Source organism: Rhinatrema bivittatum, chromosome 8 (assembly GCF_901001135.1).
Source record: "Rhinatrema bivittatum chromosome 8, aRhiBiv1.1, whole genome shotgun sequence".
In the NCBI taxonomy this organism is placed as follows: Eukaryota; Metazoa; Chordata; class Amphibia; order Gymnophiona; family Rhinatrematidae; genus Rhinatrema; species Rhinatrema bivittatum.
In genome coordinates this window covers 158,512,250-158,536,452 of record NC_042622.1, presented here as the reverse complement: position 1 = coordinate 158,536,452, position 24,203 = coordinate 158,512,250, and the positions used below count along the sequence as shown (strand labels likewise).

At 45.0% G+C, this 24,203-nt stretch overlaps 2 long non-coding RNA genes across 2 annotated transcripts in view; both read left to right on the top strand.

The window, feature by feature from the left end:
* The first annotated feature begins 10,970 nt into the window (after positions 1-10,970).
* Positions 10,971-24,203, top strand: part of LOC115097791 — a 36,906-nt gene continuing 23,673 nt past the window's right edge. Inside the window, exon 1 of the long non-coding RNA XR_003858334.1 lies at positions 10,971-11,065. This is a non-coding gene — a long non-coding RNA (uncharacterized LOC115097791). The remainder of the gene's footprint in view (positions 11,066-24,203) is intronic.
* On the top strand, positions 12,153-16,045 carry LOC115097790. The gene is made up of 3 exons (XR_003858333.1): positions 12,153-12,306; positions 13,647-13,786; positions 15,441-16,045. It is a non-coding gene; the product is annotated as an uncharacterized LOC115097790 (long non-coding RNA).

Genomic DNA, 24,203 nt, shown 5'->3' with positions numbered 1-24,203 from the left:
CGTTCTGCATTCCTCCTTTGGGAGTATTGCCTCAGCCATCGATGCCATTTCGTCCCTCGCCACCGATTCATTCATCGGGAGCAATACGCACATCGGCGCCATCGATGCCTTCGATACGGCACCGATGCCTTCCAGGCTGTCCACGGTGCCCCCGGCGATTCCTTCGATTTTCTTGGAGCCTCAGCCGGGGCCTTCGGATATCCAACCCCCTTCTCGTCATACAGGTCAGTCTGCTGATCCTTATGACACCTGGGGTGATGATACTTCCACAGACACCGATGACTTACCTTCATCTCCTCTCCTACTGAAAGTAGAAAGTGTTCTCCTCCAGAGGGCCTTTTTTTCATTAATTTTGTGAAGGAAATGTCTGAGTTGGTCCCTTTTCATCTTCAGACGGAGCAGGATGATAGGCACCAGATGATGGAGCTCCTCCAATTCCTGGATGCCCCTAAAGTGATCACTTCTATTCCCATTCATCAAGTTCTTCTTGACCTCCTCAAAAAGAATTGGGAAAACCCAGGATCCATTGCCCCAGTCCACAGAAAAGCTGACACTACCTATTTAGTACAGTCAGCCCTTGGCTTTCAAAAATCTCAGCTCGACCACCACTCAGTTGTGCTGGAATCGGCTCAGAAGAAAGCAAAAAGGACGAAGCCTCACTCATCTACCCCTCCTGTTAAGGAATACAAGTTCCTAGACAATATTGGTCGACGAGTGTTCCAAGGGGCCATGCTCATCTCCAGAATTGCTGCTTACCAGCTGTATATGACCCAATACAATAGGGTCATTTTCAAGCAGATACAGGACTTCTCTGAACCCCTCCCTGAACAATTCCAACAACAGCTTCAAATCCTTGTCAACAAGGGATTTTGAAGCAGGAAAGCATGAGATAACAACAGCTTATGATATCTTCAACACCTCTACTAGAGTGTCTGCAGCTGCCATTTCGGCAAGACGATGGGCCTGGCTCAAATCTTCTGACTTTCAGCCAGAAGTACAAGACAGGCTATCTGACCTACCATGTGTAGGAGACAATCTGTTCAGTGAACAGATCCAGCAAATAGTGGCTGAATTAAAGGACCATCATGAGACTCTTAAACAGCTCTCATCGATACCTTTCGACTTCCCCTCAAGACAGCCCTTTAGGAAGGACTCTAAGAAGTCATTCTTCTGTCCAAGGAAGGATTATCCTCCACCAGCAAGGTCCCAAACTACGAGGCCTTCTCAAAAACCTCAGCCTCGCCAGGCCCGAAAGCAAAAGCCGCAAGCAGCTCCCCAGCCGGGGCCTGCTTCAGGTTTTTGACTTTCACTTGGAGAACAGCAGCCTGATTCCTCTGCCAAGCATACCAGTGGGAGGTCGATTGTGCCACTTTCACGGCATGTGGCAATTAATCACAACCGACCAATGGGTGCTAGCAATCATTGCTCAGGGTTGCCACCCTAAACTTTCTTGCTCTTCCACTGGACTTACCACCTCTGCAAGCATGGAGAGTATCCGACCATTCTGTCCTTCTGGAGCAGGAGGTTTCCCTTCTTCTCCAGTTAAGAGCAATAGAACCCATCCCACTCTTGCAGCAAGACCTAGGGTTCTATTCCCGGTACTTTTTGATCCCCAAAAAATCCGGGGGAGTTCGTCCAATTCTGGACCTACGTGCTCTCAACAAGTACCTACAGCGAGAGAAGTTCAAGATGGTAACCTTAGGCTCACTTCTACCTCTTCTGCAAAGAGGAGACTGGCTCTGCTCTCTGGACCTTCAAGACGCATACACACACATTGCGATAACTCCAGCTCATCGCAAGTACCTCAGGTTTTTAGTAGGCCCAAAGCACTATCAATATCGCGTGCTTCCGTTCGGCCTAGCTTCGGCACCACAAGTCTTTACCAAATGTCTCGTTATTGTCGCAGCTTTTCTCAGGAAAGAAGGTGTTCACGCCTACCACTATCTGGACGACTGGTTAATCAGGGCTCCAACCCAGCAAGCTGCTGGGTCGTCCCTCAATTTGACCCTACACACTCTAATTTCTCTAGGATTTCTCGTCAATTACGAAAAATCCTATTTAGTCCCATCTCAAACCTTGTCGTCATTGGGGCAGACTTGGACACCTTGTGGGCAAAAGCCTTTCTCCCTCAACAACGAGCGCTAACCCTCGTGTCTCTCGCCTACCAGTTGCAGTCTCAGCATACAGCAACAGCTCGCCAATTCCTTGTCCTTTTAGGTCACATGGCGTCCTCAGTCCATGTCACACCAATGGCCCGCCTGGCCATGAGACGCATGCATTGGACTCTGAGGTCACAATGGATTCAAGCTGTTCAGCCTCTGTCGACCATTGTCCACATCACCGACTCACTCTGTCTCTCGCCTGGTGGACAAATCACAACAATCTCCTCCAGGGTCTGCCCTTTCAAGTGCCAGATCCTCAACTCATTCTCACCACCAACGCTTCCAACCTTGGGTGGGGAGCCCACGTGGACAATCTACAGACACAAGGATCTTGGTCTCCAAGGGAAGCCAAACATCAAATAAACTTCCTAGAACTTCGAGCGATGCGATATGCTCTCAGGGCTTTTCAGGAACGCCTGTCAAATCACGTCATCCTGATTCAGACGGACAACCAGGTGGCCATGTGGTACATCAACAAGCAGGGAGGCACAGGCTCCTTCCTTCTGTGTCAGGAAGCTGCGCAGATTTGGTCGAAAGCGCTCTCCCACTCGATGTACCTCAGGGCCACCTACTTGCTGGGAGTGGACAATGTCTTGGCAGACAAACTGAGTCGTGTCTTCCAACCACACGAGTGGTCTCTCAACCCCTCGGTGGCGACCTCAATCTTTCGCCAATGGGGAATACCTCCAGACAGACCTCTTTGCGTCCCCTCAGCACCACAAAGTGGACAACTACTGCTGCCTCATTTGGAGCCCAGAAATGCATTCTCCCTCTTGTGGGCAACCGGTCTGCTCTATGCATTCCCTCCACTTCCTCTTCTTTCGAAGACTCTTGTGAAGCTACGTCAGGACAAGGGTACCATGATCCTGATAGCACCTCACTGACCACGCCAAGTGTGGTTTCCTATACTCCAGGATCTCTTCATCCGCAGGCACATTCCTTTGGGAATGGACCCGCATCTGATCACTCAAAACGACGGATGCCTACGCCATCCCAATCTTCAGGCCTTGTCCCTGATGGCATGGATGTTGAAAGGTTAATCCTTCAACCACTTAACCTTTCAGATTCGGTTTCTCGTGTCCTGATTGCTTCGCGAAAGCCTTCCACAAGAAAATCTTATTCCTATAAATGGAAAAGGTACACATCATGGTGCACTTCGCAGTCCCTTGATCCCTTTTCCTGACCAATCCCAAGGTTTTTGGACTATCTCTGGCATTTGTCAGAGTCAGGTTTAAAGACCTCTTCAATCAGAATGCATATCAGTGCGGTAGCTGCCTTCCATAAAGGTGTTGGGGATGTTCCTATATCAGTACAACCCCTCGTAACACGCTTTTTAAAGGGCTTGCTCCATATCAAGCCACCTTTACGTCCTCCAGCCCCTTCTTGAGACCTTAATCTGGTTCTTGGTCAGCTCATGAAACCACCATTCAAGCCTCTTCACTCCTGTGACCTAAAATATCTCACATGGAAAGTGATTTTCCTTTTGGCTATCACTTCAGCTCGCAGGGTTAGTGAGTTACAGGCCCTAGTTACCTATCCGCCTTACACTAAACTCCTGCAGGACCGGGCGGTACTCCGCACTCACCCTAAATTTTTACCTAAGGTAGTTTCGGAGTTTCACATTAATCAATCCATCATACTAACTACCTTCTTTCCCAGGCCCCATTCCAATCCAGGGGAACGGGCTCTGCATACCCTTGACTGTAAACGGGCTCTAGCGTTCTACCTAGACTGTATAGTTGCCCACAGGAAGAGTACTCAGTTATTCGTCTCTTTCCATCCCAATAAATTAGGGCAACCTGTGGGTAAGCAGACTCTCTCCTCCTGGTTGGCGGACTGTATATCTCTTTGCTATCAGGAAGCAGGCATTCATTTTCAAGACTGTGTCAAAGCACACTCTGTGAGGGCCATGGCGACTTCAGTAGCACACCTATGATTGGTGCCGCTTCCTGACATTTGCAGGGCTGCCACTTGGAGTTCTCTCCACACTTTCACAGCCCACTATTGCTTGGACAAAGCCGGAAGACAAGATTCCATCTTCGGCCAGTCTGTCCTGCGTAACCTATTTCCAATGTGTCGTACCTACACCCTTCCGCCTGCCTGGTGGGGTTCAGGATGCCCTCTACCAAATTCCACCCCAGTTGTTTTGCCTGTTGCACGCCGTTGGGTACCTTTGGTGCATATTCGGACATCCTCAGCTCGGTACTCACCCATATGTGAGGACTACCATCCTGCTTGTCCTGTGAGAAAGCAAATATTGCTTACCTGTAACAGGTGTTCTCACAGGACAGCAGGATGTTAATCCTCACAAAACCTGCCCACCACCCCGCGGTGTTGGGTTCATAACATTTTGTTATTTTATTTTTCGGCACTACCTGTAGCTTTCAAATAAGACTGAAGGGGGACCCCTGCTGGCTGCAGGGTTAGTGCCATGCTGGGCATGCCCAGTAGGGGCCAGTCAAAGTTCTGGAAACTTTGACAGACGTTTTCCGTGATTGGGCTCCATCCTGATGATGTCACCCATATGTGAGGACTAACATCCTGCTGTCCTGTGAGAACACCTGTTACAGGTAAGCAACATTTGCTTTATCAATTATAGAAACATAGAAATGATGGCAGAAGAAGACCAATAGGCCCATCCAGTCTGCCCAGCAAGTTTCACACTTATTTTCTCATATCTGTTACTCCGACCGCTGAGTTCAGGGCACTTATTGGTAACTTTTTGATTCTAATTTCCTTCCACCCCCGCCATTGATGCAGAGAGCAATGTTGGAGCTGCATCAAAGTGAAGTATAAGGCTTAATGTTTGAGGGTAGCCAAATCTGTGATAAAATCTGCGATAAAATGTTAAAACCCCACTCTCATACAAAAGTATCAATAATGTCATCAATTATGTCCTCCTTTAATGTAAAACTGCCGTCATCTCCACTGAGATGATATTGTTACAATCTTCACTAGAATATTAAAACAAACTATGACCTTTGAAATGAATGTTGAAGCAAATTCCTGTCTTCAATTGTATTTTTTCCAGTAGATAAGCAGCATGAATTAGCCATGCTATCTGGGACATCCTCCAGGCGGCTAGGTGGCGGAGCTCTCTTAGAACACTGAGTCTTTTCAGTATAGTGCACCTGCGTGGATCTTCAAGCGCAGCCCCAGTCTCCCTCAGTCGATCTTTTTCCGCGCGCCTAACGGCACGCAGAGCTCTTTTCTCCTGAAGGAATTTTTTTCTACTGGAGGAAAACTACTTTTTTAGCCGAAATGCTGCAGCCACCGGGGTTCAAATTTTGCCAGTGCAGCAAAATCACATTGGTGACCGATGGCCACGCAAAATGTTATATTTGCCTCTTACCTTAGCACTGCGGACGCATGTCCCCCCAAGCCCAGCGACAGAGGGCTGCCAGGAACACGAAACTAAGGGAAGCGGCATCGGGATTGTATGCCCCTTTCCGAAGACTTGACTAAGTCTTCTCTGGGACCTCCCTGGACCTCCAAAGCGTCTACGCATCATTGAGCTTCCTCAGTAGGGCCTCCCGGTTCGTCCGGTCCAGCGCCGAAGCAAGCTCCTACAGTCCCGATGTACGATGAAGGGATGCATCGGCGGCACCAAAGATGCCATCAGCACCGATCAGCGTCAAGCCACCGACGCACCACCAACGTATCTGAATCGAAGAGACAACCACGTGATTCGGTACTGAAGCACAAGCATAAAGCATTGACGACGCATTTATTTATTTAACGCTTTTTTATACCGGTATTCGTCGTAACATCATATCGGTTTACATGTAACTTGTAACAAAAAGGGAAAATTACATTGAACAGGGCGAAGGCAAACTTGGAGGGGGGTGAAGAAGGAAGTTATCAAAACATTGGAAGAATCAAACATTGCAGATTAATATTTACACGAAGACCCAGATATTGCAGTTAATATTTACAAGAAGGGAAGGCAGCTATGGATGCTGGCATAATGGGGGAAGGGGGGGTTAAGGGGGATTGAGGAGGGCACAAAGGTTACTCAGGGAAGGCTTGTTTGAAAAGCCAAGTTTTTAGCTTTTTTTTTTTAATTTTTGGTGCTTGTCTCAAGCCAAAGGTCTGTTGGCATAGAGTTCCAGTGTGTGGGTCCTGCTATAGAAAAGCAAGTCGACGGCGAAGCAGATGCCCTCGACGCACAGTGCCACTAACACACCAAAGAAGCACTTGTCAGAGCATAAACAGCCCAGGGAACCTTCCCCCCACTCTTGGTGGTGGACTCTGATGCGGCGCCTTCTTCTCCAGCTGTCTCTCACAGTTCTTCAGCCTCATCCAGTGTTTACTCTGGCCTGTCCACTGCCTCACAGCAAAGGGCAAAATTAGGCCTCCAGGAACCATTACAAAAGAAAGATAAGCGGCCTACCAAGGACACACTCAAACCAAGAGGTCCAGACTCCGACATCCTGCTGACTCTAGTACCATCCAGGGATGCTCATAGGGAACCTATGCCTGCCCCTCAGGACATCTTAGCCTCAAAGGCAGTGTCTCAGATCTCACTCATCCTGTCTTGGTTTCTCACTACGGTTGAGCAGCAAGGAAAACATCCAGGCGAGATATGCCTGGAGGCCCCTCGATCGCCACAGGAAAGCCTCAGTCCAGGTCCTTCTCCTCCTGGCCCACCCCCACCAACTTCTCCTCATCCTGGTGATATTTCCCCTCAACCTTCCACTTCACTGGGATCCTGCACAGGGTATCCTTCTGACCCTTCAGAAGAACAACCAGAGCCTCCACCAGAAACATTGCCAAGGTATATGAATAATCCCTTACTTGGATGACTGGCAGATAGTTTTACCAGCAAGAAATGCTCCCCTATCAAATACCAAGTTCAATATAAATTGTCTATAATCCCTAGGTTTTCTCATCAACTTCAAGAAGTCCATTCTGCAACCCACTCAATGTTTTCAGCTCATAGGAGCACAGATAGATTCCACATTGTCAAGGTCATTTTTCCCCCTTGACAGAGTAACAGTCCTTTGGAAATTAGCAAATGCGTTATTAATGAAAACGTCAACAACCACTAGCTTCATATTAGTATTTTTGGGACACTTGGCTGCGGGGAATCACATGGTTCCTCTAACACAATTGCACATGCATCACTTACAATAAAGATTCAGGAACCAATGTAGCCAATTACTCTAACCTCTTCACTCCAAGGTTATCTTTATGATGAAATGAAACAAAAGATATGGTGGTGGCTGCAACCTTAGGCGCCCGCTTTCTTAATGCACGCATGGCACCTGCAAGGCAGGGAATCTGGTTGAGCAAGGAAAGACAATTACAAATCAACTTACTAGAACTGAGAGTGATGCACAATGCTCTCACTGCTTTCTAGCCCATTCTGCAGGGAAAGAACATTGATTCAAACGGACAATGTTTCTATGTTTCTATATCAAAAAATAAAGAGGTATGGAATCTTGGATCCTCTTTCAAGAAGCCTTTCTCATATAGCAGTGGGGAGAATACAATGGAGCAACAATGCAGGCAACATACTTACCAGTTATAGTGAACTCAAGAGGTGGACAGTCACAGGATATTCCGCCCATAGAAGTGGGCCCTATCACAGAGCATGGTTGATTGCCTGTTCAAACACCAGGTTCAACCATGGATAAATCTCTGTGCTACAGAACAAAACAGAAAGTTAAATCAATTCTGTTCGATCCATCCAAGTTGTTTTGATGTGAGAGGTTTACTATATTGTAATTGTAATTCAGTATACTCATTGCTTTCTGAAGGCCAGGTCCATACCCAACATGCATTTCAGTGTAGGCCTAACACCAAATGGGTTCCAAGTGCCAGGATCTGAAATATATGCAAATTTATGCAAATGAGTTGGGAGCACCCCGCCTCTGGCCCTCAAGTGCCAGTTCTGGTTTATAGAAAAGTTGGCAACCCTAGCACACGCCAATGTGCGCCTGTACACTGGTATGAAAGTTACCGTGCAAATGCGAGCAACAGCATCATCCATTTCAAAGAAGTTCCCATAAAAGACATTTGTAAAGCAGCAACTTGGTCATCTGTTCACACTTTCACATCTCACTACTGCCTAGATGTCTTAGCAGTCACAGACAATGCAATGGGAGAAGTAGTCTTGCACCATGCAGTTTCCAAATAATCTGCTCTCCATGGTGGAGTTCAGGTTGCTATTTCTGAAATGCTATGCTGCAACCCTCAGCTTGGGACTCCCCACAGATCATGGCTAATTCAGCCCTGTTTATCGACGGAAGAAAAGCAAGTTTGCTTTACCATAAAAGGCAGCGCATTTCTCTCTCTGGAAATACAATTTAAAATACTATTTATTTTGAGATTTCTACACAACAAATTTAGGAATGTAAGGTGTGTATTGCAGTATAAGATAAATGCATTGTATTCCTTTTTAGCCTTGGTTCTATATGAACTGAGGCTTATCAGATCCTACTGCATATCTGTGTATTGCAGTTTGCGTGTGTGTTTCCCCTTATACATTTGAAATGGCTGGAATAACCTCTACCAAACTTTATGCAGGAGTAGATCCCTGGGGAGATCAGACTTTTGACCCTTTTAAATTTGTTGAGTAGTTTGGGGGAGGTGGGAGCAAAGTTAATGATTTCTCCATAAGAATTGCATTGGGGAGAGGATGTATACAGTATTTGAAAAAGACTATCTAGAATATTGCATTTTGTATGTAGCGCCACCACCAGGCGATATGGGGAGAAACCTGCCACTAATAGCTGGAGGTGTGCTGCAGCAGGAGACTTCTTCAGCCCCCATGTAATAGGGCCAGATGGGGGCTGTGGGTTCTTTATATTCTGGAGGGAAATGACCCAGACACCTTGGATTCAATGCATTTAGTACCCATGTTCCTGAGCCAGCAACCCAGGATACATCACAAGATGCTGAAACTTTCATCACAACTTTACCCTTTGTCAAAGGTGAAGAGACATAAAAGCAATGGCAATCAAAACAGCAGCAGAATCATGCCCCACAGTAACAGACAGGAACAACAGTTTTGTGTGTGTGTGTATGTGTGTGTGTATGTATGTATGTATGTATGTATGTGTATGTATGTATGTATGTGTGTGTGTGTGTGTGTATATAGATAGAGATAGATATATCAATAGCAGGATATCACTTTTCATAACTGCAACCCCAGAAACTGTAAAAGGCATGCAAGCAGTCCTAAAACCCCAGTGTAAGCTGCTAGAAATAAAAATGGTTTTCCCAGTCCTTGTCTTACATGCACAAGAAAAAAAAATAAAAGCGTGGCAGGGCCCTGGAGTTCCGGAATAAACCAAATGTCCACACAAGGCTGCTGTGGCAGGTTGATATGGACTCTCTTGTGAAAATATGTAAGGGCTCCTCCCTATAATTTATCTGTATATCTCCTGTTTTATGTAAGGGCTCTGCCTAAAAGTTCTTGTTCATTGTGAACCGATGCGATGTGCGAACGGACATCGGTATATAAGAGACTTTAAATAAATAAATAAATAAATAAATAAATAAATAAAATAAATGGGTTTAGTTCCAACTGTGTATTTGTTTGAGCAGGCAGCCATTTTTAGTGTTTATAGTACAGAGGTTTCTCTGGATTGAAATCCCCCTGCAGTCTGTGCCTCCTGTAATCTTTTCAAGTGTAGGGCAAAACTCCTAGCACAGTACATTTTGTGTAGCATCTAGTAAAGGAATACACCTTTAGGGAACACCCTCTGGTTCTCACTATTAGAGTTAAGTTTAAATTGTTTTGTTGGTCATTTACTTATCTCTGTTGGCTCCTTCAGCAGAGGAATGACAGTCTCTCCATAGAAACCACAGCCAGTGTCTCCTGACATAGGGAAGGACAGCAAGGGAAGAGTTTATTTCCAGCTCTACCCCGTCCTCTGTTGAGAAATTCTTTCCCTTTCACTGGTGCTCAGCAGTGCTCCCCTTGGTGTAGCACACTTCTCTGAGGTTTTTCTTTACATAGGATTCACGCAAAAGCCAGATCCTGGTCTCCTTTCATTGCTAGCTCCCTGTTGCTTCTGTCCTTTCCTTTCAGTAGAAGCCAGTGTATCCCCTTTTCCTCTCTCCCCATTGCTCAGAACCTTCTTTGCTTCCCGGGTAGTTCTGAGGCTCCCATTGGTCCAACTTACTTTCTGCAATATCACAGCTTGGCTGTCCTCAGGAGGGGAGGGAAAGTCTTTGAAGAACAGTGAACATTTATTCTGCATTCACTGTCAGTTCTCTGCAGGTTTTCTTTCTATAAATCCTTTTTATCTCAGTAAAGGGCTGTCATAGTTGATGGATATTTTCCCTGCATGGAGCTTAAAAGCAGATTGTCATTATTAAGTAATTTAAAGTCCTTGTGCTGCTCAGTCCAGAGACATATACACGTTAATGAGACAGGTACCCTTGTCCATCTGCTAATTTAAAATGAAATGTATGCTCATAGTTTTCTCTCCCAACCTTGTTGCACTTCATGGAAAATAACTAAAAGTACAAGCATTGTATATGCATACTTTTAGCTGGCTGAAAATCCACTTAGGTGGATTCAGCCAGTCTGTCTATAGAATCCCTGATTTTTATTTGCTTGCTTCCCATCTAAACCTCTGAAAAGGTACATCTTTATTTGGAGTTTAGTGTATGGAATGCAGAATTCTAATAGTCATCTAGCTCCTGGAGTAAATTGACTTCTCTGCAGGTTTTTATTGGACCAACATAAGAGTTATCTAAAGATGGTGTGTGCACATTTCTGAAACCACATCAGAGAAAGTTCATGAAAAATAAAGATTTGCAATATTTTTTTTCAATACAGATATCCCATCTGTCACAGCAGCCAATTCCTGTGAAGATGGTAGAAGGAAGATGCTGGCAGGAAAGGGTGAGAACCTTACTGGAGCTAGCACTACTGGCTTCCTATGGTGAGAATATGTAGGGCAGTTATCACCACTGTATTCTATAGATTATATGTCCATATGCACAGCATGATTTATAACATTCTCATTGCATTATTATAAGTGCATGGAAAATTATATTGTATTGCATGCACATTTCTCATTTTGGAAACAATAGAGGAGATTTTTCCAAGCTTTTTTTACATGAGTAACAGCTCTTTAATCATGTAAAAAACCCAGCTGAAAATTCTCCCCTCCCCTCCCCCCCCCCCCCTCCCACTATGGTTAAAAGTAACCATGCTGTTCACAGACCAGGCACTTTTTTCCACATAAAAAAAGTAATGGAGAAGGGAGCGGAGTTAAGTTGGATGAAAGAAAACACCTGCATTTGAAATGCCTGCATATACTTTCTACAGGGACATTTGCATCAACTTTATAGCAAGTGTGAACAGATGTGAATACTAGGGATGTGAATCATTTATCTGACGATTGAAAATATCGTTTTAAAGATGGTGCTGGCCATCCATTGCTCCTACCATGTGACAGGGACCTGTTACGACTTCTGACCGGGGAAACCCTCGGCCAGGACCCCCTACCTCTCTCTGTGCGGCGGAACGGGACCGTCCTTCGGCGCAGCGGGCAGCACACGGGCCGCGATGCGACTTCTCCGGCGTTAGTACAGCAGCATTGGGGAGACTGCGGAAAACCCCGCCTCTTAAAGGGGCCAGGGCGCGAGGGCCGGGCCGGCCCCGGAAGATGACGTCATCACCCAGGGAGATTTAAACCTCTCCCTGGGACTTAGCAGTTGCCTTCGCAACAAGGTTCCAGAGTGGCTGCTTCTTGTGCTTCTCTGTTCGCCTGCTGTGACCCTGCTTGGACCTGGACTTGTGTTTGCCTGCCGCCTGCCCTGATCTCTGCTTGGACCCGGACTTGTGTTTGCCTGCCGCCTGCCTTGACCTCTGCTTGGACCCGGACTTGTGTTTGCCTGCCGCCTGCCTTGACCTCTGCTTGGACCTGGACTTGTTTGCCTGCCACGTGCCTTGACCTCTGCTTGGACCTGGACTTGTGTTTGCTTGCCGCCTGCCTTGACCTCTGCTTGGACCCGGACTTGTGTTTGTCTGCCGCCTGCATTGACCTCTGCTTGGACCTGGACTTGTGTTTGCCTGCCGCCTGCCTTGACTTCTGCTTTGATCTGGATCTGCCTTTAACGTCCGCCTAGACCTCGTCATTCCCCCTTCCAGAGAAGAACTCATCAGGCCAGCGCCTTGGTGAGTACCCTCTGGACCAAGAGTCCACATTCGAACCTACTTACGTAGTTTGGAACAGGACCGGCCAATGGCACGGATACCCTGTCACATGCTAAGGGCAAAGGGCCATCGGTGCCATTTTGTTTACTGGCAGCCGACGGCCCAAGCACAGGAGAATGCTCCCGGAACCCCCGCTGGACCACCAGGTATTTAAAAATTTTGGGGGGGGGGGGGGGGGGGTCCGGAGAGTGGGGGGATACTAACAAACTCATTTTAAAGAGTCGGCTGTATTTTTTGGTTATCAGCTCAGGCGCAGCCGATTAAAAAAAAAAAAAAACCTGATCGGACTGCAAGATAAAAATTTCACGATGTGAATCGGAACCGGAATCAGAACCGATACCGGTTCCGATTCACACGCTGGCCCACGTTTCAAAGGGAAACTCCAAGAGGGGTTTCTCTTTGAAGATGTGCTTTCCATTTCACAGGTCACAATATACAGAACTACAATAAATGTTGTATTGTTATTTTTTTTTATGAACATTTAATACTCTTCCTTATGCCAAGAATGGCCTCAAAGCAGATTAAAATCCAGTTTAAATCAGTTACAGTAACATTGATTGAAGATCATTTATAATCACAAAGAAAAAGAAATCTATTTCCAGTTCTAGTATCAATGCAAGAATTTGTCTTCCTGGAGTAGAGAACGAGAAGATAGGGAAATTGTACAGCGAGGGCCAAAAAAGAGGGTAGGAGGTAGTTAGTAAGGTTGTAGAGATTGGGGGTGGGGAGAAGTAAAACATTTTTTAAATTTATTTTTAGGGGAATTCCTCACGACTTTCATTTTAATGTTTATTTTGTTTATTTAGTTTTTAAAAATGAAACAAAATTTGCCTATTTTGTTTCATATCATAATTTGAAATAGAAATTTTGACAAAATTATTTTTTTTTTTAAAGTTACGTTTTAGTGTACACTCATAGTACACATTATTCCCATAAGGAGGATAACTTTAAAATAATTGCGCATGAGCCCAAATGTAAGCGCAAATGGGCTTGTACACTAATGCACATCTATTTTATATGTATGTTTTACTATGTATTTTACTTATCGTGCTTTTATGTAATTTTGTTTTTATAAATTATGTATATTCTGATATACCTCGCCCTGAACGTTGGATGGGTGGGTAACATATATTTTAAAATAAATAAAATATATCATGTTTGCAAATGCACATGCACAATCTAAAATTCATGAAGCTATATGTGCAGTATTTTGCATGGTTTTTTACATACGTTTGTACGTAGTTTGTGGTTTACATGAAAATTTGCGCACTTCTGTGATGCGCAACATCTGGTTCTTCAAGGTCATGTTATTGCAGCAATGCTGGATTCTGCACGGCAGCCCAACTTCATCGCTAGGGGCATCAACTGCCTGGCATCCCTGGTGATGGAGCATGAAAGGTTGTAAAGCCTGTTCAACTGCGGAGCTTCCTACTTATGTGGTGTAAGTAGAATGTGGGTAGGGCATGTAGAGTCAGATCAGGATGTATATGGGGTCACTAGGAGCGTCTCCAGAGTCTGGAGGTGGGGTAAGGACAGGATGAGCATGGGGGGCAATGTGGCCTATAAAAAGGGCAACAGCCAGTTGCTATATCTGTAATACAGTATGGGATTCTGGTCATTTGATTAACATCTTGGGACAAATGACCTTGCGAGACTAGAAGAATGAGTGTCCAAATGGCAATTGAAATTTAATGTGCAAGGTGATGTATATAGGGAAAAATAACCTATGCTGTAGTTACATGATGTTACCACCCATCTAGGCATCATAGTGGATAATATATTGAAATAGCAGCCTAGTGTGCTGTGGCAGTCAAAAAAGCAAACAGAATGTTAGGAATTATTAGGAAGGGAATGGTGAATAAAATGGAGAATGTCATAATGCCTCTATATCACTCCATGGTGAGACCGTACCTAGAATATTGTGTGCAGTTCTGGTTTCCACATCTCAAAAAAGATATAGTTGTACTGGAGAAGGTACAGAGAAGAGCAACCAAAATGATTAAGGGGATGAAATGGCTCCCCTATGAGGAAAGGCTAAAGAGGTTAGGGCTGTTCAGCTTGGAGAAAAGATGGCTGAGGGGGGATATGATAGAGGTCTATAAAATCATGAGAAGACTAGAACTGGTAAATGTGAATCGATTATTTACTCTTTCAGATAATAGAAGGACTAGGTGGCACTCCATGAAGTTAGCAAGTAGCACATTTAAAACAAATCAGAGAAAATCCTTTTTCATTCAATGCACAATTAAGTTCCGGAATTCATTGATGGAGGAAATGGTTAGGGCAATTAGTGTAGCTGTGTTTAAAAAAAGTTTTGGATAACTTCCTGGAGAAGTCCGTAAACTGCTATTAATCAAGTTAGGGAATAGTTACTGCTATTACTGGCATTAGTAGCATGGGATCTTTAATGTTTTTTTACTTGCCAGTTACTTGTGACCTCGATTGGCCACTGTTGGAAACAGGATGCCTGGCTTGATGGACCCTCGGTCTGACCCAGTATGGTAAATTCTTATATTCTTGTGACATTGGGTAAGGAGTCGCTGTATACAAATATTCTACAAGAATCTGCTATCACCATTGTTGAGTCTGTGTTAGATCGGAGGCCTCCAGATCAACGTGTACCCACTATCTTTTTGGTAGATCATATCTGCCTTGCCCTAACAAAAATCTTTTTCTGTTTCCAAGGTGTTTTTTTTTTTTTCCTGCAAATGAAAGGTACTGCCATGGGTGCTACCCTGCCTCAGATATTGCATGCCTCTACATGACACATTTTGAAGCTACCTGGCTTTTTTTGCTATGTAGACCACAATCCAATGCTTAAAATCATGACACAGAGTCTATCTTTTTACCCATATCACGAGCCAGGCACCATCAAGTTATATACCATTGAAATCAGCTTCTGTATGTCAAGGAACCACAGTATGGCCTTTCCACCACCTATTTGCCATGGTTGTCCCTTAGCTGGAGCACTTCCTTTTGTCTACCATCCTCCCAAAATAGCAATAATGCTCTCTAACTGCCTGTACGATCTTACACATCACACCCTGGAGAAATTGAGCACACTTAATAATACATATTTGCTGTTCTCTTCACAGATAACAACTCATTGTCACTATCGGAGGAGGAGGGACAAGAAGAGGAGGAGGAAAAGAAGGAAGACAGCGGTGGCGAGATCCTGATTTCTCCTGCACAGTCAGTTAATGCCACCACTGGGGAGGAGCAGAACACTCCTTGCCCACCTCCTCTACCCCCAGGGTACCCAGCAGTTGCTCTCCAGCCCCCTCCACCCCCAACAGGTGGGCCCAGGGCCCCAAGAAGAAACCATACCTCTCCTAGGCCCACCTCCCTATTTTGTCCAGGAACATAGGGATATCGGGACTCAGACTAACCATCCTTTACTTACTGAGGGAGGCATGAATCACCCTCTACCTCTTCCACCATCATTTGCTGACTTGCCTAGGGCTCCTGAATCAGGTTCATCATCTGGAGCATGCTCTCCAGGTGATGAACTCAGTGGGCTCAGGAGTCTGCTTGATGTGGTGGGCCACCTCGGTGAGATGCAACAGCAAGCATCTCACTGAGACAGTACAGCTTTATAGCTAGAAGGCTCCCATCACATTGACCAGTCTGATGCACCCAACCTTCCAAATTTCATGGGCCTTGTTTCTGTAAATATTTGTACCCTAGATTGCCCCACTCCTGTCCCTTTTTGTTTCATATTGTAAATAGGTTGCAAATAGTTTTGTTATTTATTTATTTTTATTTTTTAAATTTAATTGTTTTTATTTATTGTCAGATCACAATAATACACGTGTAACCTGGAACAAATTCAAAAGTAGTGCAGTATGATATACAGTACAGTCCTTTACACGTATAGAGCATAATGACTGAATAAGCATTGCAAATACATAACACTGATAACTGAGAACCATACTCAAAACAGAGAGCAATTAAAACAAACATTATCAAAAAGCCTTGAGTCATAGTCATTATTATGACCCTAATGAAACAAAGACCCCCCCCCCAGGACCTTCCCCCCCCCCCCCCCCCCCGACCCATGCTACTGCGTATGTGTAATGAATAATTGGATGATTGAATGAATGAATGAATGAATGCGAAAAGGAAATGGCACCACAGTGCTCCAGGACAACAATAGATATGAAATATAAGACATATGGGAAATATAAGGGAAACCCCATGAATGTACCATGATAGAAATGTAAATGTAAAGAAACCCCTCATACGGCAACGGGTCCATGGAGACCCTTCTTCCATCGACCATATGGATGCCAAGTGTCCCGAAATTTTCCATAAGTTTTCTTGACATGCACTGTGATTTCTGTCAGACGGTATACAGTCTCAAGTTTAGCTTGAATTTCGGCGAGTGTAGGAATCCGAGATGATTTCCATTTCTTTGCTATTGCAAACCTGGCAGTTGTAAAGATATAGTTTACCAGTCTATTGTCACTGTCCATGCCAGGGAACAAGGGCATCCCGAGAAGAGCATGTTGAGGCAGAATCTTTACTGAAGTCCCACATATCAAGTGGGTCCATGCTTCTATGGATACCCATAGAGTAGAGAGAATGGGACAGTCCTACCACATGTGGAGAAAACTACCAGTATTACCGCATTCCCTCCAACACTGGTCGGAAACTGCTGGTAACATGCGATGCAGACGTGTCGGGCAATAATACCATCTCAGAAGCAGTTTTAAGGAGTTCTCAATCATATAGGACGCAATCAAACCCCTGCCAGGGTGCCTGAAAATCATCTCCCAGTCCTGCTGTGACATAGATACATTCAAATCAGCTTCCTTGTTGTAGATGACCACGAAGCTGTGTACTGTGAGCAAAATGACGGAATTGTAAATACAAAAATAGATTGGGCCCCTTCAGTTTGTATTTCAGTTGGAGAGCAGGGAACGGCATAAGACCTCCCATCCCCCATATGTGGGCCCACTTAGAAATCCCCTTTAGTTGTCATTTCCGGGAGATGAGTGATCTATACCCCAGGGTAAAGCTATTATTGGTGTATAGATAAGTACCAAGATGGTATTCCAGGTACCCACCAGTGTAGATTTCCTGGCTGTCCATAAGTGGAGTGATAGCAACATAGTAGGGGGAAGAATGGCATCCGGACTATTGATCCAGGTGTTCTTGGGCTGCCAGAGCAGACTGGACAAGGGAACCTCACTTATGAGTTGCTGGCTAAATTGTACCAGGGCTTCTGTGGAAGCTGCCGATGCCAATCTATGAACACTTTAAACCTAGCAGCCAGATAGTATCTCTGAAGATCGGGAACACCCAGGCCTCCCTATATTTTAGACTTGTAAAGAATTTTGCGAGCTCTTCTCGAGTGTTTACCACCCCACACATAAATCAATAACCGCTTTTGCCATTGAGCCACTCGCTTTCGAGGGATGTCAATTGGTAATGTCTGAAAAAGATATAACATTTTAGGGAGAACCGTCATTTTTACGGCAGCTATGCGGCCTATCCAGGATATCTTATATCTGTTCCATTCCTCCAACTCCTTAGTTATCTTGGACCACAATGTATCATAGTTCAAGATAAATAAATCTTGTGTGGCACTAATATCGACTCTGAGATATTTCAATTTATACGCAGCCCATTTGAATCTATATCTTTGTTTGAGAACCATCTCTAAGGCGGCGGGGATATTTTTTCATATTCTAAACCCTTTTATTTTCAAACAACAAAGAACTAGAGTTAAGTAGTACTATATCTTATAGCTGAGCAAGAGGAAACTGGACATGACTTATAACACCCACCAAATAATATTGTATTGTGAAATTATGTTACAGTACTTTAATGGCACATGTTTAAGAGTTAGAATTCCAGACACTTTATACAACATATAGTTTTTGTGCCTTATTGTGAACCGTTGTGATGGCACACGTTTAACAACTGTATAGAAAAGATTTTAAATAAATAAATAAATATTGAGTATCTCTGACTTCTCCCAGTTAATCCGGAAGCCCGAAACCTTACTAAAGCCCTCTAATGCTGCAGTAAAATGTGGGAGAGAAGACTCAGGTTCAGTCACCATAAGTAGTATGTTGTATGCAAAGAGTGACAGTTTTGAAGAGAAGTGCCTGTTGTAATTATGTGTGTGTGTGGATCCTTGGGTGCTGTGGAGGTGACCACGCCCACAGGGAGGAGCCACAGCACTGGGCTAGACTCTTACTACACAAACACAAGAATTCTTTTATTAAACAGCTTGAAGAGAACCACAAGAGGTGGCAGTAGTGAGGCAGTCTCGTAGTTGCAGTCTCAGGGACCTCGGCAGAGGGAGCCCTTCTCTCCTTGATGACGTCAGGAGGTTCCTCATCAGGTCTCCCAGCAAGGAGATACTGTGGATGAGATAGACTGAGAGCTAGAGTACTCACTAGGTGTTTGCTGTTGATATGCGATTCCACCAGGTCTGTTGTAGAAGGTACAGGCACCGAGGCAGGTAGAGCAGGCCCTCGAGGAGCGAGTACTTGTTCCCTGTAAGGCATCTGAAATAAAGCAGAGGGCCCCCAAGGAGCGGGTACCCAGGTTAGCATAAACCCTGAAGGGCAGAGAGAGAGAGCTTCCTGCGGCAGCACAGAAGCGGCAGAGTAGTGTAGACAAGAGCGGATTCGAGTCCTTGCTAACTCGGGGAGCTAGCAAATGAGTGAAGATAATATACACGGATGGCATGATGTCAGCATGAGGGAACGCCCTCGAGGTTCGCGTCAAGGGTGGTACAAAGATGTGGGTTGCGCACACTACCCTAGTAGGTACCTGGGAGGAACAATGGCGGGAGGCTGCACCATAGCCATTCCGGGGATGCCAGAGAGGTCGGCTTATAGACGTGGTGGTAGCCATCTTGCCCAGGTAAGTGGGAGGAGCCATGAATAAGTTGAGGCAAATGGGGGGTACTGTTGCGTCCGTCGAGGACCGACGGACGCAACAGTACCCCCCTTCAAAGGGTGTCCACGCTGTTTCCTACCAGGTCTTGGTTTTTGAGGATGCAAGTGATGAAAGTCCTGTAGTATCTCTTTATCCAGGATATTAGACATTGGTGTCCAAGAATTTTCTTCAGGGCCAAACCCATCCCATGACAGGAGGTTTTCCCATACTCTGCCTCGTCTTCTCACATCGAGAACTGCGTCTACTTTATATTCAATGTCTTCTTCTGCATCTATAGATGTACCATCAGGTATCTTGTTGGAGAACTCACCAAGGATCAATGGCTTCAATAGTGAGACGTGGAATGCATTGTGGATCTTTAAAGTAGATGGTAGCTTCAGACTGTAGATGAGATTGCCCAGTCGTCGGAGAATGGGAAATGGTCCAACCAAACGCGGAGCAAAGTGAGTTGAAGGAAGTTTGTCTTAAGTGCTTCGTGGAAAGCCAGACTTTATCACCAGGCTTAAAGTCTGGAGCCTTACAGTGATGAACATCATATCCTTTCTTTGCTCGAAGTCCTGCTTTAACAAGCATTTTTTTTGTCTGAATCCAAAGTTGTTGGATATCTTTGGCAGTAGATTGAGCTGCCGGGGACGACACTGATAACGGAAGTGGCAGTGGTTGATCCAGTGGATGTTGCTGGATGAGAATTAATGGCAAATTCTGCCCAGGGCAACAGTTCACTCCAATCATTCTGGCGAGTGTTCACGTAGGCACGAATGAACTGCTTGAGGGTCCTGTTCATCCTCTCTGTTTGCCCGTTGGATTGAGGATGATATGCCGATGTGAAGTTGAGGGAAATATCAAACTTCTTACATAGTGCCTTCCAGAAGTTAGCCGTCAATTGGGCTCCTCGATCGGAGACTATGTGCTTAGGCAAGCCATGCAGGCGGAAGATGTGCGTAATGAATAGCTTGGCGAGCTCCATGGCATTGGGTAAGCCTGGGAGAGCCACAAAATGAGCCATCTTCGAGAACCGATCTTCGGTTACCCAAATGGTGTTATTTCCTCCTGAAGATGGTAAATCGACCATGACGTCTATGGCAATATGTGTCCATGGTTCTTCTGGCACTGGCAAGGGTTGGAGTACACCCCCATGGACAACCCGGTGGCATCTTCTGTTTAGCGTAGTTTGCGCAGGAAGCGACATAGGAGAATGTGTCTTCCTTCATGGTGGGCCACCAGTAATAGGTCTGAAGTTTAGACAGGGTTCTATGTTGGCCAGGGTGTCCTGAAAGTTTAGAGTCGTGGGCCCAAGCCAATAATTTCTTTCTGAGGTTCTTGGGTACGATGGTCTTTCCTGCAGGTACTGAGTGGGTAGCTGCCAATATGACCTTTTCTGGGTCAATGATCTGTTGCGGTTCCTCTGGAATGTCCTCAGAGAGGAATGAGCGAGATAGAGTGTCAGCTCTGATATTCTTATCTCCAGGGCGATATTTGAGCACAAAGTTGAATCTGTTGAAAAACAGAGACCATCTGGCTTGTCAATGATTCAGGCGCTGTGCGTGGCGGAGGTACTCCAGATTCTTATGGTCTGTGAAGACCATTACTTGATGTTGGGCTTCATAGCCAGAAGCTCCTTATCTCCTATTCCGTAATTTTTCTCTGCAGGAGAGAAGCGACGGGAGAAGAATGAGCATGGTTGTGGAACCTTTGAATCACCAGCCTGGCTTAATATGGCCCCTACACCAACGTCTGAGGCATCGACCTCCACGCTGAAAGGCTTGGAGGGATCTGGGTATCGAAGACACGGCTTGCTTGAAAAGGCATCTTTTAGTTTCTGGAATGTGGCTATAGCCTCTGGAGTCCAATTAGCAACATTGGCACCTTTCTTCGTCATAGCTGTAAGCGGCACTATAAGTGAAGAGTAATTCTTGATGGAAGGTCCTGTAATAGTTGGTGAAACCTAAGAAGCGCCTGAGAGCTTTTAACCTGGTGGGTTGCGCCCATTTCTGGATACTCTCCAGCTTCTGTGGATCCATTTGAAAGCCTTGGTTGGAGACGATGTAGCCTAGGAAAGGCACGGACTCTTTGTGAAATTCACATTTGGATAGCTTGGCATAGAGATGGTTCTCACGGAGCCTCTGTAGTACTCTCTTAACATCCTCCAGGTGAGTGGTCATGTCTTGAGAGAAAATCAAGATGTCATCCAAGTAAATAACAACACACTTATAGAGGAAATCCCGGAAAATGTCATTCATTAAATTTTGAAAGACAACCAGGGTGTTGCACAGGCCGAAGGGCATCACTAGATATTCAAAGTGGCCATCCCGAGTGTTGAAGGCCATCTTCCACTCATCACCAGCTCAAATGTGAAGTAAATTGTAGGCTCCTTTCAGATCCAATTTAGAAAAGATTTGAGCTCCTTGTAGTCTGTCAAATAGCTCTGATACTAATCAATAACCAACCTCGTTCCCTTGTCCAATAACTCTACAACCAACAAACATTCAAGGGAACCTCTTGTTGCGTGGTTTCTTTTGTGCGGTAGCTAGCGTAGCGTCAGCGTCTATCTTGGCTTGACCCTGTGGGCTAGCTCCCGCGGTTTTATTCTTTAATATTTACTTGACAAAACTTTTTTTCTATTTTCTTTTTTAATATTTTTTCTATGCCTTTTTAAGAATAGTGCTTTGTGGCGCTCCCGTTCTGCGGGCAGACCCGATTTCAACTGTAAATTCTTGTTTTAAAAAGCCACTTAACTTAGTGTCTGCTTATTTATTGCCGCTGCTGATGGGGGTCCTCTTCCGCTTTCCCGACAAGGGCCATGTTTTGGCAGATTGCTGCCTGCTTCAGGGGCCACGGGAAACCCTTTTGATATCCTGGTTTACAGATTTGCCATTCAAAAAAGCACTTGACTCCTGCTAAAACATTTAAATAATGAGTCAATTTCATCTTACATTACGTATAACTAGTGCTAAACCACTGTTCAAGTATGCGGTACTTACTATTACTGCATCTGAAACCTTTGCATGAGCGGCGCCTTCACTTTAAAATCCGGCGTCTCTCTCTATTCCCGCTTTAATATGGCTTCTCTAAGCCAAACCCCTTAGCCAATCATTGTATCCTCCTCGGATCCTAGGTACTAGCACCCTAGGGTGCTCTGCTGATTATCATAATTGATGATGTCACCTATAAGTTTGTGTGTTTGAACTTTTCTTTTATACTTTTATACTGATTTCGGCTGCCGAAATTGGCTGCCTGAATTTGTATTTAAATGTGTGATTTGTATGTTTGCACACTGGAAACCAGTTGTGTTTGCGGATGCCGAAAGTGGGACTCCCTCTTTCAAGGCTTGGAAAAATTTTACCATTACAGGCGCTAGCTGTCTGGGAAAAATTTGATAGAACCGCCCAGTGTAGCCATCAAGTCCCAGGGATTTCCCTAGTTTGAGGAATTGTATAGCCGCAAAAACTTCCGGCTCTGATATATCCCAATTTTTTATGTTTTGTTGGGATTCCTCAAGCTCTGGGAGTAGGGTATTTTCAAGATATCTGTCTATATCTCCTGGATCTATTGCATCGTCCCTTGCGTACAATTCAAAATAGAATTGATGGAACCTCTGCCTTATGGACGTATTATCCGTCAGCACTACCCCTTCCTGACTCTTTATCTTTATGATAGTAGTCTGAGCTTGCCTCCAGTTTAAAAGCTGGGCTAACACTTTTACCGCCTTATTACCTCCTTCAAAATATTTCTGTTGTGTTTTTTCCAGCTGGTGGGCTATAGCCTGTGTGTCCAGTGAGGAAATGCGGATTCTAAGATCCTCCAATTGTGCAGAAAAAACCTGAGATTGATCCCCGAGTTTGTGAATTCACTCCATCTCCTTACTCGTTCACTCTCCCGTTGTTTTTTTTAAGAAGGATGCCCGTGCGATGAATTTCCCTCGAAGCACCGCCTTCAAACATTCCCACACCACCATAGAGTTTACATGCCCAGAGTCATTCATTGCTAAATAGTCCTTAATATCAGACTCAACCTGTGACACGTATTGGAGTCCTTAAGAAGGGAATCATTGAGTCTCCAAAGCCTATTGCTTCTATCATAGTTAATCTGTAGAGTGAACCAGACAGGGGTATGGTCAGTCCAAATGATAGGTTCAATATCCACCTTATTGACCCTGGGGAGTAAACTCGCACTGCACATAAATAGATCTATCCGGGAATAGCTGCCATGTGGAGCGGAGAAATAAGTGTAGTTCCTCGACCTCGGGTAACGAGATCGCCATATACCCATTATGCCCTGGCTGCGCATGAGAGTTTTTAAAGCAGACCGAGCCAGTTTGGTTCAGAGCTAGTACCGGGAGAGGTATCTAGACTGGGATTGAGTGACAGTTTAAAATCTCCCCCAATGATTAATTGTCCCTCCACCCTTGACGCCAAGGTCTGAGGAAGAGATTGGTAAAATTCCACTTTACGTGTGTTTGGTCCATAAATAGAAATCAGAGAAAAGATGTTCCCCGCCCACAGTGAGCTTAACCAATAATAGTCTACCCAAAGGGTCGGCATAAAGCTCCTCAAGCACAAATTGAAGGTTTTTGTGTATCAGGATCCCCACTCCTGAGTATTTAGAAGTTACAGAGGTCACTGCCCAGTATTGGTAGGGGAATTTCGGATGCCTCATCAGACCTTGATATCGTTTCCGCAGATGTGTCTCTTGAAGGAGAACCACATCCGCTCCCATGCGCTCTAGCTCTTTAAACAGCAATCTCCTCTTTCTTGGGTTGTTTAGACCCTTTACATTCAGGGAAAAAAAATTAATAGTAGCCATTGCATAGAAAACCACCCCTCCATCCTCTCGTCCAATAAATTGTCATCCATAAGTATCATGATTACCCATCCCTTCATAGTACACACAAGTACCTTCGCAGTAGCCTCCCAAGGATCCCACCCCCTCCTCCTCCCTTC